The sequence below is a fragment of the Ambystoma mexicanum genome, chromosome 10 (assembly GCF_040938575.1).
Source record: "Ambystoma mexicanum isolate Mex_15411 chromosome 10, UKY_AmexF1_1, whole genome shotgun sequence".
Classification (NCBI taxonomy): domain Eukaryota; kingdom Metazoa; phylum Chordata; class Amphibia; order Caudata; family Ambystomatidae; genus Ambystoma; species Ambystoma mexicanum.
Genome location: NC_090932.1, coordinates 1,174,107,191 through 1,174,122,276, shown reverse-complemented (window position 1 = coordinate 1,174,122,276; position 15,086 = coordinate 1,174,107,191). Strand labels below are relative to the sequence as shown.

The following is a 15,086-nucleotide window of genomic DNA, read 5'->3' as shown; positions in this document are numbered from 1 at the left end:
CACAATTCGGAGCTATGATTCCGCTTGGCAGACCTGGGTCAGATGGTGCAGGGGGAGGAGTATTTCTCCTGTTTCAGCTCCTATGGAACATATTCTAAACTTCCTAGCATCATTAACGACTAGTGGGAAGGCGTTTAGAACAATAGGAGTTTATAGGTCAGCCATTTCTGCAGGGCACGAGCAAATAGATGGAACTCCAGTGGGGGAACATCCAGCAGTAACTAGACTTCTGAAGGGAGTGAAGCTCACTAGACCTCCATTGCCTAGATATTCAACACTGTGGGACGTCAACAAGGTCTTACAATTATTCGAACAATGGCCGAGAAATGACCTCTTATCGAACAGGCAACTGTCGGCAAAGCTAGCCACATTACTCTGTTTGGTTTCATGCAGGAGAGTATCAGACGTTAAGGCCTTAGAGATTGACAGGAAGATCTTTTATCCAGAAGGCATAGCGTTTAATCTGGCGCAGCATACCAAGACAAATTCTAAAGTGATTAATTATCCCGATTTCCCAGACAATAGCAAGCGCTGCGTAGCGCGGTGCATTAAGTGTTATGAAGCGGCAAAAGTGGCTGTTAGGCCCCATAATGTCACGTAGCTTCTCATTCCGCGAAGAAAGCCTTATAAAGCAGTAGCCCCAGCTACCATTGCGAGATGGGTGAAGGAAGTTATGGAACTGGCGGGCATAGACACTTCTGTTTTCGGAGCTCAATCGGCCAGGGGGTCCATGGCTTCAGGGGCTTTTGCAGCCGGAGTTCCGCTGCAGGAGATCTTGAAGGGAGCAGACTGGTCGAGTGACTCAGTTTTAAGAACCTTCTATTTTAAACCAGTAGCGAATATTGCATCAGCAGTGATTCAAAGCTTTGAACAAGCGTAATGCTCACCTCCGATCATGTCATAGAATGAAGATTGCCAAGGCGCATAGCGCATTAAGTCTTGATTCTATTAAAGACACGGAGGCGAGCATTATCCCTCCCAGAGGGAATGTTGCGATATGAACTTTTTGAAACTGTGAAATTGATGTGGTAATTTTCTTTTGAGAATAGGCAGCGAATTCCCCACCCTAACATATCGATTTTGTTTTACGTAAGGGGAAGCGCAGAAGAACTCGAGGGAGTGACGTTATGTTGTATCCGAGACAATGCAACTATTCGCTACTCATAAAGACAAGAGTAAAGACATCAGTTGATGGAAGATAGACTTTTAATACGAGTTCAGCCAGATCATCAAAAAAGAAGAGGAAAGCACCTAGTCGAGGGAGGACTTATACTGGGAAAGGGAGTCCTATTGGTGATCCAGACTGAGGCTGGGACTACAGGATTCTGGGGTCTCATGGCAAATGTAGTATGGACACGATTTGGTCTGGTTTTAAAGGATCCATATTGGATGAAAGTTCTTTGAGTTTTTGTTTTATATATGTTGTAAAAAAAATTACAAAAAGAAAATGAACATGATTTGAAGTGCTGTGTTTAGCAGTATTAAAGAAGAAGCATAATGCCCGCCTCCGTGTCTTTAATAGAATCGAGACTTCCTGCGCTATGCGCTTTGGCAATCTTCATTGTTTATTTAACTTGCATATTATAATGCATATGTTCACCAGTTCTGGACAAGCGCTAGACTAAGAAATAAAATGTATACATGTCTGATTTCAGATTTCGCCATTGTGGGGGATCTATAATCTACAGAACATTATCTGATTAGAAGTGGTGTGTGATCACACACGATTCACCAGCTCCCTGCACATTTTTAGACAGGTAATCCATAGTACTTTAAAAAACTATACATTCTGGACCTTTAAAGGGATGGAGCCTGCGTTCACCAGGTGTCATCTATATTGTTAGTGCTCTTTGGTAATCATGTATACGCGATCACTAATGTTTTTTTTTCTTTTTGTCCCGAATCCCGTACCCTCTTTCTTCTCCATGCTCCTCTTTGTTTCTTTCCTTTTGGTTCCTTTTGTTCTTTCCTGGAGTCTGCACCAATGCAATATTAGATATGATCTGTCTTTTCTGTGTATCATGAATGCAATGAAACAATGCCACCTCTATTTTAGAGTAAAGTGCTTTTTGCTCTAACACTCAGTAACCCCAAGATTTCAAACGCCCTGAGGGCGGCCCGGTTAGGGTTGAAACGCATGTTGGCGGTTAGTTGTTGACACCACTTTTTTGTTCCAAATTCCTATTTTCTCCTGAAATCCTGAAATCACAAATTGTGAAACTTGTGTTTATAAGAATACATTGTATGACATACGCCTGACTAAAATCATATATATACATATATATATGCCACAAGTGACTTTATAATAGTGTCTTGGTTCTCAATCTCAGTTGACTCTAACAGTCTTTTCGAGGGGATTGGGTCCTCCGACTTATGCCATATCTATGACGGGTAATCACCACAGCTGTGCTGATTACCTGTCATAGATATGGAATACGTCGTCGGACCATCCCATCGAAAGGACGTTACCAGCTAAGAAAGTAACCTGTTCAACTACTTAATCGGTGTGGAGCGCAGACAGTGAAGACCCCGCTGTTTTTGCTATTTTACCTGGGTTTTTTTGAGAAATTACCCATGTGGCCCATCACTGCTGTCGCATGCCACGCAACATATTAACCAACTCTAATTTGGCAGAACCTTGTGAAGTATGCGCACAACCAATCATAGGATAATTTCTCACACTCACCAGCATCTCTCACACTCACCTGCTTCAGCGGACAGCGCATGGAGTGTGGTCCCCACAAGTAGCATCCAACCATATAAATCTGTTGGCGGTATTCAAAGCACTGAAGGCCTTTCAGACACAGCTACAGGGGAAGACAGTTCTGGTCCTGACAGACAGCACCACAGCCATGCATTACCTAAAAAAACGGGGGGGCACGCACTCTCCAGGGCTATCCAAGCTGTCCCAGAACATTTGGATGTGGGCTCTCAAACACAAGATGTTCCTACTGTCCCAACACGTTCCAGGAGAACTCAATCTTCTACCGGACGTGCTCAGCAGAAACTTCCCACTGCCCTTAAATACGAATGGCGTCTGCATGAAGACATCGTCTCCAACGTCTTCGCAGAATGGGGCTTCCCAGAAATCTACCGGTTTGCAAAATGGAGAACGCCCAATGCCAAGACTATGCCTCCAGGTATCCCCAGAAATGCTCCAAGGGGAACGGACTCTGGATAACATGGTCAGGGAAATGTATCTACGCTACCCCTAGCCCCCGACTCCCCTACTCAACAAGATAGTGCACAAGATGCACAAGGAACCAATTACCATGATTTTGGTGGCCCCGCCAACCCTGGTTCGCTCATCTAATGGAAATGTCCCTCTCCCTCCCCCTGTGAGACTACCCTGCCCGTAGAACATGTCTTAGGACAGAGGGGAGACACTACACCCATTCCCGCAAACTCTGAACTTAGCGGCCTGGCTCCTAAGGTCACAGAGTTTGGACACCTTCAACTCTCTGAGAGGCATGGACATACTCGGGGAAGCTAGAAAACCTAACACTCTTTATTGCTATTCCAGTAAGTGGAAGCGCTTTGTCATCTGGTGTAAGACCAAGGGGGCGTCAATCCCATTGACTGCCCGCCTACCCACATTGTGTTGTACCTAACTCATTTGTTAGACTTCGGATTGGTTTTTAATTCACTAAAGGTTCATCTAGCTGCTCTACCTACACTACGTCACAACAGAAAGTGTTGTGGTGGAAAATACCTGTTAAGGCTTTTAAGGAAGGGGTTAAGAGAATTCATCCCACATTTCTGACCCAGCTCCCTGTTAGGCAGAAACCTGTGCAGTTCCCTCTGGGACCACTGCAAAAGATTTAAGACTATAGGTGTTTGGCAGTAAACCCACTTGGTAGCAGTCTGTACCACACAGATTCACTTGGTAGCTGTGGCTGAGCAGTCAGACTTCCCTCAAGAAGAGTTAGGCAGTATACAGAGTATTCACAATAGGTCAAAAGAACACAGTAGAACAAGTAAACACTGACCAGAGCTTGGTGTAAAAGAGATATAATTATATATTTAAAACCACATCTAGAAAAACACACAGGCACTAATAGTAAGCAATTCAAAAACACGGTCACTAAAAGATATACACTCCCTTAGAAGAATATTAGACAAGTCTTAAGTAAAGCCCCACTTATTTTCAGACAGCGGTGAGCGCTTAACGCAGATGGCACTCTAATAATTAGTTTAAAAAGGGAGAGAAAAGCAGAGTATAATATGAAACGCTTGCCAACACTTTCATAAGATCAAAACAGGAGAGGAAGGCAAGTAAAACCGTGAAGTTAGAGTTCAGTAGGCCGGATCCACTTTAAGAGGATCAGAACGAAATGTGTCCAAGGTCACGGTTGAAGTGCACAAGAGTCTTGCAAAGGTTCAAAAAGAGTTGGACCAAAAGAAAGGGACCAGTTAGAAGGTCAAGGCGGCCAGCCCAGTCCAGAAGGTTAAGGGGTTATTATTACCTTGTAGCAATCTTTAGAAAGGGAGGCCCAGCGGACACAGTACCTTAAAGTGGTGAGAATACTCCAGCGGGGGCAGTTGTTCCTGGAAGCGGATGCAAGGCGGTGCTTCGTCCGGGGGAAGAGAGGATCTCGTCGGGGAGGAAGACAGGAGTCCATTGCACTGCCAGGGAAGAAACTAGCCGCGGAGTTCTCAGGTAAAAGGAGCGGTCCTTTTATTCGCGGTCCAGTGGTAAGTGGCTATTCGGTTGTCGGGGTGCTTGGCACGGGCAATTCGACCACAAGATGGCCTGGGGTGCGAAGAGAAGAAGGTAAACTGGTTGTGCCCACCAGTCAGGGGAAGAAGCCTCTCCAGCCGGGAGATCTTCTCTGTCGTCGGGAAGTGGTGAGTTGGTTCCGCAGGGCTCCACCGGTGGTGTCGTCGTGGTAGGTCGGCTCAGCTTCTCCCTCGTCGGATTCTCGGGTCCTGTGGTGACTTCTGAAGTTCCAGTCCCCAAAGCCCTGCTTTTATGCAGCACACCCCCATTCACTCAGCCTAGCTGTCAATCAAACATGCTAAGTGGTGAGCCGGCCGGCTCACCACTTGGGCCAATCACACAAGAGTGCGACTTGAGTTACCAAGGTAACTCAGTCCAGGGTGCCTAAACCCCCTCCGGCACCCCCTGTGGTACCCAGACAGGGTGGCACCACTTTTGGAGGCTTATGTGGAGAAGCCCGCCAAAAAGTGGTACAAAGGGCTCGACTTGGGTTGGAGTCACAGAAGAGAACACAAACGCCATTTTAGAATAGAGTCCTGGCAAAAAATACCAACCGGCAAATTAATATTAAATAAATAAACCGGCGGTATGTTCGAGGCTATGAGAATTAAATAATTAAAGTTGGTAGCCTCGAACAATGGGAAAGTCCCATGGGGATATATTGGCGGTCGAATATAAAAAGTAGTATGCACTGCCACCAGCCAAAACTCGATCAGGGGGGACGGAGACGTGCCCCCTCGACTAACAGACCCCGGGGCAATCGAATTGCTCCGACCAGTACGTCCACAATGTGATGGTTTGTACTGGTTTCTGTTCATAATTTGGGACTAGTAAAGCCAATGGTGACTTTACGTGCCCTGGGAGACAGTAGTCAGTCCCAGGGTATGGAGTATATGGTGGGGTGTCACTATGACACCCCTGTTACTGCACGGAGGGTGCTGTGTAACACACATAGTAAAAACACATGAGACCCTATGGAGTAAAGGACCCATAGCCCAAAAAACACATTAACAGTCAAAGGAACACCATAAATAATGTCCAAGAGTGGGAGAAAGAGTCTCACTCTTGGCAGGAGAAAAAAAACAAACTCCAGAAATCCAGCGAAGCTGCTGGGGGACTCACTAGTTTAGGAAATTCAGCCTAAAGAGAGAATTCTCACTAACACTCCCGGATGGGTTCTAAATGTGGTTTTGACCAGACTCATGGGGTCTCCCTTTGAACCAATGCATAAAGCAAGTCTAAAAGACCTTACTTAGACAGCCTTCCTAGTGGCTATCACTTCTATTAGAAGGGTTGGCAAACTACAGGCCCTTTCTAGACCCTTTTGTTACAGTCCACAGGGATAAGGTGGTTCTGCGCACTCATGCCAGATTTGCGCTTAAGTTCATTTCAATGTTCCATGTGAACCAATCAATCGAACTACCCACTTTCTTCCAGAATACCACTAGCATGGCCAAAAAAAGCCTACACAAACTAGATGTGTGCAAGGCAGTCATGTTTTACCTGGAAAGAACAAAACCACTGAGGAAAACAAACCAGTTTTAGTTTCAGTGGCTGCTAGTAGAGAAGGGGATCCTGTCTCTAAATCAGCTATCTCAAGGTGGATTGTCAAATGTATCACACTATGTTCTACTCTTGCTAAGAGAGAACTGCCCTTCAAGCCTAGAGCACGCACTACTCTGGGGCTTCCATAGCATTTATTGCAAATGTTCCCCTTGAGTCCATTTGCAAAGCGGCAACCTGGAGTTCTGTACACACCTTTACAAAACACTATTGCCTAGACACTCATTCTAGATCTGATTCTTGGGTGGGACAAGCAGTATTAATAAATCTTTTCACTACTGTTCCTTCTCACAACCCACCTCCAATTCCGGGTACTGCTCGCTAGTCTATGCACAGTATGTGATATGTGATTCTAAGCATGTTAACAAGCATCAGAAGACCTGCATTACTCACCGTAATAGCATTTCAGATGATTGTATCTGCTTAGATTCACATGCGCCCACCCTGCCTCCCCGGACGTCTTACTACTTTCTCTCTTTATGTACTCACTCACAATAGCCTGGGCTCCATAACGGCAGATAAAATACAATAGGAGGGACCTCTGCGCATGAGAGATTTTGGGTACACTACACGTCACGATCGGGATAGTGTTAGAGACACGCCTATGCCGACGTCCCCTTTCGGTCCCCGAAAGACAAGATGCAATACTCTGCTGTTACCACTGGATGTCGGACCATATGCACAGCATGTGAATCTAAGCAGATACAATGATCAGAAATGATATTACGTGTGTAATGCATGTCTTAACCATGGACATGTGAAATGGGAACTCAAGAGCCATACGAACTGTTTGACAAAAAATGTAATCTACATTATTTCCTGCCCGTGTAACTTGGTATATGTAGGCAAGACCACCAGACAGATCAGGCAGAGAATATGCAAGCATGGATCTTGCATTCGGGACAAAGTGGCAGACAAAAAATCATAAGGACACAGAACTCAAATGGTTTGTACTACAAGCTGTCAAACCAATAAGTCGAGGAGGCGTTCTGGCAAAGGTGCTCCACAAGCTAGAACAGCGTTGGATCTATTCTTTAACTACAGTGCGGCATGGTTTGAATATTGCCGTGGAATGGAACACTATAATCAGTAAGTGAAAAGAAGCCATGGTTGATTTATACTCCTGCATTAAACACTGTAAAATGGACGAATTTCTGCTTTAACATGGAATAAACTTTAATAATAAATTTGATAGTCAAATATTCAGTACTGAAGGAAATGGTACTCATCAAGGAAAGTAGTCCTATTCGGATACATTTATTTCTTGCCCATTAGTTGTCACAAAGGGTGATGCAGTTGGATCCTTGTGAGTACCCATTCTTAACTACATGTCCCAGAAGGCATTGCACCGTAATAACACAGTAATAGATGTTATAAGCTGTTCACAATATTATGTATAACTATTTGCTACATCCCACTAAGAGGGATGTAATGCACATAGCGGTGGATATAGATATAATATCCAATGTCCCTACAGTAATTAACATGATGCTGGCAGGTATAATGCAAGTCCTCTTTCTACCGCCATTACTCTTTAAGAAAAACAGGTATGGTGATGATGAGCATTTCCTCCTCCGCCCGAGAGTCTGGCGAGAGCAATTACTGCTGTGATTGAATTTAATCGCACGTTAGAAGCGAATTCATTCATTTCAAGGTTGGCACGTAAGGGTAGGGGTCATTGTAATTAAGTACAAGCCACTGTTTGATATATTTCACTGCGCTTGGGTCTGCAGCAATAGACAGGTTTAAATGTCTCCAAGGACAATGCAATGAACAATCTTGACCAGCGGTGCACGGGTAAGTGATCACTTTGGAGGATTGCATCACGCTGATATGTGAGCCTAGCGGAAGTTTGATAATGGTATATTTTACCGCGCTTGTGTCTGCAATAACTGAGACATGTCTAAATGTTTCTAAGGACAACGTTATGAATAATCTTGATCATTGGAGCACGGAAAAGTGTTCCTGTGTAGGAGTACATTGCGACAATATGTGGGTCTTTCTACAATTAGAAATTTGTGATGTATAAGTATTGATCCTTCTTGACACATGTTGCATGTGTTTTATGGTAATGTGTTGTCTAGCCACGCGAAAGTTTACAACTGTTGAAATGAAAACTAGATACACAGGTCGCCTTTCTGCTCTTTGTTTTAGTGACTACAACGCGAGCGTTGAGTCGATATTAATATAGCCACACGTGGCTGGGCCACAAAAAATAACGTAGGTCTATCCGGGATTATCTGCATCAGTGCATGGTAAGATATGATTGAGAACTGTATCAGCACTCATTGCCTAGATACTGTTAATGGGACTGCGCCAAACCAAAATAGGTGTTTATTCCCGTTTTTGTACATCAGCTACAAAGATGTTGATCCTGCATTAATTAGTGAAGAAAATGCTTACTGGATGTTGGCTATGAATGACGAATGAAGTGAGTACCCTTATCCTTCTGCTAATGGTTATATATGCGGTCAACGATAGGCCACTTGCATAGGACCTATGGATATTTACATACCAGGCCCTTGGTTTGTTTTTGCTCTGCAGAAGTTTCCATAATTTGATGTACGCCTAGAAATCGCTTACATGGGAGTTGTCCCAGAATATCTATACTAGCGTCTAACACCCATGTAAAGGAGGTGAGTGTGATATTGGTAACAACACAAGAATGTTACTGTTTTCACATTTGTATTTGTAAATTGGCTAAGATGACAATGATGTACGAAGAGAGTAAATTAGTTTACTATTGTTTTTTTAGATTAAGTTGCTCATCCTGTCTATTTGCGAGGTAACACACAGCTGTTAGTTGACCTCCGTCCTGATGAAGGTTGGCAGAATCAAATGAGCAAGAGATCTGATGCCCTATCGAATATCAACACGAAACGCGTGTCGACTGTTAGATCTCCTGTAATAGATACATAGGGACACACCTGTAAACGGAATGGGTTTAATTTTATGTGTTCGATTGTTTGATATGGTGATATTAGACACTGTTTTTTGAATATATGAGTGAATTTGTGTTGGACGATTGGCTGATACGCACCCGCTTACAGGAGTTGGCTGACAAGCACACAAAGACGACTGTCCGACTATTGATGGATCTGAGATTCTCCGTCAACTATATGAAGTCCAGCTTAATGCCATTGCAGAACGCGCTGTTCCTCGACCCCAGACTGAACATGATGTCTTTGCTGGCATCCTCCTCTGAGGAGACGCTAGCAGTCATTCGCAGAAAGGTGCAAATACTGTCAGATGGCCACAGCGCGGGCCATGAAGTCGTTACTTTGCATGATGTCGTCATGCATCTACCTCGTCCGTCTCTGCAGGTTGCAGATGTGACCCCCTACAAGAATTCCTGGAGGCCCGTGTGCGGAAGTTTCACGGACAAGATCACTCTCAATGAGGAGTTCCGACGGGCGATAGGTTGGTGGGGGGGGTCTGCTCACACATCGGCCAAGGCCATCAACTTCAAAACCCCCCATACCAAGAGATGGTCACAACGGACACCTCCCTACAAGGGTGGGGAGTGCACACCGGACGTCTTCACAGCATAGACCTGTAGCTGCCGGAGGAGAAGGATCTGCATAGCCACATCCTGGAGCTACGGGCAGTGTTTTAGGCCCTCGAGTCATTCCCACCGTCTCTGAAAAGGAAGGTGGTGAGAATCTTCATAAACAAACACCACCATCATGTTCTACATCAGAAAGCAGGGGGGCACTCTATCCCCGGCGCTCTCCAAGGAAGCTCAGGATTTGTGGCACTGGGCCATCGGACACAGGATGTTCCTCATCCCTCTCCACCTGGCGAGAGTCAAGAACACATCGCAGACTACCTCAGCAGTGAACTGCGCTCCTGCCATGAGTGGGTGCTTCATCAAGATCGTGTGGACCGCCTATTCATCTGATAAGGCAGACCCCAAGTCGATCTGCTTGCCACGGTGGCGAACTCCAAATGACAGAATTTTGCCACAAGATTCCACCAGCCAAGGACCTTGGGGGACACGTTCTCCTTCCCGTGGGAAGGGCCGTTTCTGTACGTGTTCCCTCCAGTCCTTGTCCTGCTACGAGTCATCAACACACTCGGACAGTGTCAATGCAAGATGATCCTCATCCCCCTGGCATAGCCGAGGCAGATTTGGTATCTGGACCTTCTCTAGTCAAGTTGCTGGTGGTTCTGGACCTGCTAACCAGAGAGGGAGGCTCAATCCTTCATCACGATCCAGGATCGCTGAACCTGAAGGCTTGGCTCCTGCAGCCTCAGAGTTTGGAGGTTGAGTTGCCAGCAAACTGCAGGGTGGTCCTCGCCAAGGCCAGGGCGCCATTGACTTTGAAGTGGTACGGCCATAAGTGGAAGTGTTTTGGTTACGTGGTGCCGGTCGCAGAAGATTACCCCTCCTGAGGGTCACGGCTCCTCAGAGCCTTCCATACTTGCTGTCCTTGGCAAAAACTGGACTTGCTCACACATCCATCAAGGTACATCTGGTGGCCATCTCCCACTACACCAGGTCCCCGGGGGAGATCCTCGCTGTGGTCCCGCAGACATGTCAAGGAGTTTCTCAAAGGCCTTTTCTGATCCTTACCACCGGTGAAGGATCCTGCCCGGGCAAGGGAACTCGACGTGGCTCTGATGAGGCTCATGAGGGGGAAGGGGGGCCCTTTGAGCCTATGCATCAGGCCCCACTCTCTCTCGCGGAAGCCGGCTTTCCTTGTGGCCATCACCTCTCCTAGACGTGTAGGTGAGATCCAGGCCTTATCCTGCAAGCAACCGTACCAGTCTTTCCATGAATCAAGGGTGATTCTGCGTACTCGCCCCTCTTTCATGCCAAAGGTTTCATCGGAATTCGACCTCAACGAGCCTTTAGCGTTGCCTGTTTTTCTCCCGAAACCTTTGTCGCCGGCAGAGAGGGCCTTGCACTCGTTGGACATTGCTTGTGCCTTGAAGTTCTATGTCACGTGTACAAAGAGTTTTCAGAAGACTTCACAGTTGTTTGTGAACTTTGGCCCTGTGAACCATGGGAAGGCCTTGTCCAAGGCTTCCTTTTCAAGATGACTCTCCGGCTGCATCAAGCACTGCCATGGGTTGGCAAACCGTCCGCTGCCTGGCCGTCCGAGAGCCCACTCCACCAGAGCAATCGCTGCGACGCTGCTCTTCCTGTCTGGTTTGCCCCTGCTAGACATCTGCAGAGCTGCTATGTGGATGTCCAAGCACACCTTCACAAAGTTCTACTGCGCCGATGGGGATTCTAAGGAGGGGTCCAGAGTCGGCCAAGCGGTGCTACCCAACCTGTTTGCATGAGGTGAGTCTGTTCCAGAGGTAATAGCTAATTGCTTCCGTTTGCCACCTCCCGTGGTTGTGTAATGTTGTACTGCGGTGTGTACATTATTCATCTACATGTGAATCCATGCCAGACCCATGCTGGAGAACAATAGTTACAGGTAAGTAACTTAACCCATACTGTGCCAAATAGCCAATGTAGTGGACTGAAAGAGCTGAGGCTTGTCTGGGAGTTGTCGTATTAGGCCCCTCTCTCCCTACATGGATCTAGACCTTAGTTTGCCAATTAAATTCAATGGGAACGGATGAAGCAGTGGAGGAAAGACGGTATTGGTTAAACAGTTTCCAAGGGAGCTGGGACAGGTTGGAGAAAATATACTGTTTTTAGATGGCTGGATTGACCTGTGCCCAAGCTAAAGTAGAATAGAAGTTAGAGGGTAAATCCTATAGTATTTTAAGGAGAAGGTATTTATGTAAGGTCACATAATTGGGCTTGGTACTGTATGGTTTTTTTGATGTACTGGCTCTTTTCTCAAGCAGACCCTTGAAGCTTGTGCCTTTTTCTTCGCTAGGCGTACATTTTAACAGGGGGCAATATTTCAAGTTGCTGCAGCTACTAGCCAGCCATAAAGTCACTTGCCACATCAATTCTATGCATACACACAGCACACAATTTCTTCCTCGCCAAGAGACAAATATTACTAGCCAATGGCAAGTGCAAATCTTGGGCCCTGCATTGAATATCTCCACATAACAAACTCCAGACTTAATATTTGGACTGACAAGCATAGTGAACAAGTCCACAATAACTACGTGGAAGGCAATATGAATGGCGTCAAAGAGGGTAAGTAGAGAGGGGTAGGCCAAGTGTGCCTTCTGTATGCGTTGAAGGTCTTGCACCCTTTCTTGGGAAAAGTTCTAGTGATTTTTGGCTCAGGGTGGTGAGCTTTCGAGGCTTTCCACAAACCTTGGGTTTAATTGTTAGCATAGGTGTGTTGAAACGATGCACGAAGGGAAGCGGAAAACAAAGTTGGTATGCATAAAGCGTATAGTAACAATAGGAACTCTTAAATGAGATTGGGCTTTTATTCTGGGAGCAGTATCCTAAACCGTGCAGGCTGGAAGTTCTTATGTCCCGCTAGCGACTTTGTGGGCATGGTAATAGTGGTCTCGGAAGCCGTATACCTCTTTGGGCGTGATTGGTCTCTTTTAGGCATTATTGCGCATTATTCAGCCTGGTATGCACTCCTCAACCTTGGCTGCAGTTACCTTTTCCTGATGGTAGCCGAGGGAGCTTAGGTTCAACAGATAAGTAGACTGTGCTTATCAGGGTGCCATTTAGGGTATTATTCATTTGAGTTTTTGGTTACGTTCTACATGCCACCTTGAGGGTGCTGCAAAGCACTTGTTGCCTTGCACAGAGTAACATGACATGAATGTGAAATGGCAGACCAAAGCATGGCTTAATGTAATAGGACATCACCTGATATAGCCGGTCAGTGTAACAAATCCAGCATGATGTCTGAAAAATGTAAGTAGGGGTTAAACTAAAACGAAAAGGTGCAAAACTCCTTAAAACCCGTTCGGTTGCAAGATTGATATTGGGAAGGGAGAAATAAAATCAAAAAAGGAAACATACAGGGGAGGCGGGGGTTAGGGTTATGTATGGATGCAGTGATGGAGGGAATGGAAGTCCAAGAGGCGTGTGCATGGGGTTTGGGTGATCCTCCCCCTGCCCCCATTAAAGCAATAGGAAGGTGCACAATTGGAAGCACAATTGCATGTTAACATTCCGACAGAGATGCATTTAAGGACAAAAAGCACAGATCCCAAAAGACCAACATTGCATAACTTGCACCAATAACTGGACATTGCATAGCATGACATAACGTAGCAGGACTGGATAGTAGACGGCCACCTTTGCTTAAATGCGGGCAAAACACAAGTGTTTTTGTTTTTTTAACCAGCTGCCCTTCTGCCCTCTCCCCTTCAACTGGACTCTGTCCAGGAGTCTGCCTCCCTCCCCTGTCAAAAAAAGAAAGACCTTTGATGGTTTATTCAACCACTAACTGTGCGGTTTCTAAATCTCTGCATTACCACCTTTGCATGTTAAACAAATCTTACCCTAGCTTAATATGGAACACCCGGATAAAAGTGTCCTAAGTAGTAGTGTTGTCACGGTTGGACTAATGTAACTGTTTGTTTTTTTTTTGGCTCGCCGAGATACTCTTTTCACCTTTTGCATCTCATACAGAATAAGGATGCTCGTCTTGTACTTGGTCATAAACCACAGGACTGTATTTCCTCTCTTTGAAAGCCTTGCAGTGGCTGCGGCTGAAAGACGATTCATTTCAAAGTCCTTATTGTGTTATACATACATCTTTGGCCGATCTCGGAACTATCACTAAAAGATATAACCCTCCTCAGATCCACCAGAGTGAGGAAACTGTCTATCGCTGCTTTCAGAAAACAACGTTGACGATAACTTGGGGCCTGATTCACAGAAGCGTTTTATAATGGCGCAATCCCATAGGAAAACGTTCTGTGAATCGGGCTTTTAATATTTTGGAAACTCATTATGAAGAAAGCCACCTCATTCTGAAAAGGCTCAAGGCTTCCCTCTTCAAAATGGCTAACCATGCCAACTGGCCCAGGATTGGGGGCTTATGTGGACCCCTCTTCTTTTCGGCCCTTCTTCCTAGTTAACATGCATTTACTTTAATTCACTGCCTGCTCTTATACCCTAGTATGCGGTGTCACCCTGGTTGGTGCGTTGAAGTACTTACCTTACCTTTTTTCTTAGCCATGAACAGTTTACTCTTCTGTACTTTGCTTCTGTTCAGCTGGTGTCCCTTTCCCTTTCACCCTGAAGTCTGACTGTCTTGAGCACTGTGAATGACCTTTTTGTGTCCCCCCAGCCTTTTTCTTTGTATTCTATTACGCCGCAACCCCCTCCACCCCCATTCTGCATGTGGCACCATGAACCTTTCTGCATGCTGCAGCTGGCGTCCACCATAGTTTACTGTACCAGACCTGAAAAAGCATAATATTTTAATGCTGGGAATAGCGAAGTTAGCATTACATGGCAGAATGGTGGCATTGTGGTGATCTCATGAACTTAAACATTGAGACACTGGCGAGAGTTCTAACGTTGTGTGAGGTAGTCCAGTCTTTTCTAATTTAACATGGAATGCTGCCTACGCATCTAGAATAGAGTAGTCTTTCTTTGTCTCTTGTTCATAGGGGTCTGGGCACTTTACCTCTAATCAAAACGCCTAAATTCATAGCTGATGGATGCGGCACAAGTTAACTACATGTGAACCTGATTTATTTAAGATCCTATTGTGTTCTATCCAGTGTCTGAAGATGAAGCGGAATTAAGGCATTTAAGTAGGCAAAATACTAGAGCTGGTGGCTTGATGCATTTCACATAAACAGGTAGTGCCCAAGAGTCCCTTTTTTGCATAGTATATGCTGCATCCTGTGCTTTCGGCCAGTTTGCTTTGCCTTGCTCTGTGTGCCTTGCTGTTAT

At 45.6% G+C, this 15,086-nt stretch overlaps 1 protein-coding gene across 3 annotated transcripts in view; it reads left to right on the top strand.

The window, feature by feature from the left end:
* Positions 1-15,086, top strand: part of LOC138492139 (protein DGCR6-like) — a 189,030-nt gene that overhangs the window by 117,962 nt on the left and 55,982 nt on the right. The window contains exon 5 of one of the 3 annotated variants that reach the window (XR_011276147.1): positions 1,656-1,757. The exons of the other annotated variants lie outside the window; for them this stretch is intronic. The gene's annotated coding sequence lies outside the window, so the exon portion shown is untranslated. The remainder of the gene's footprint in view (positions 1-1,655; positions 1,758-15,086) is intronic. 3 annotated transcript variants of the gene reach the window in all.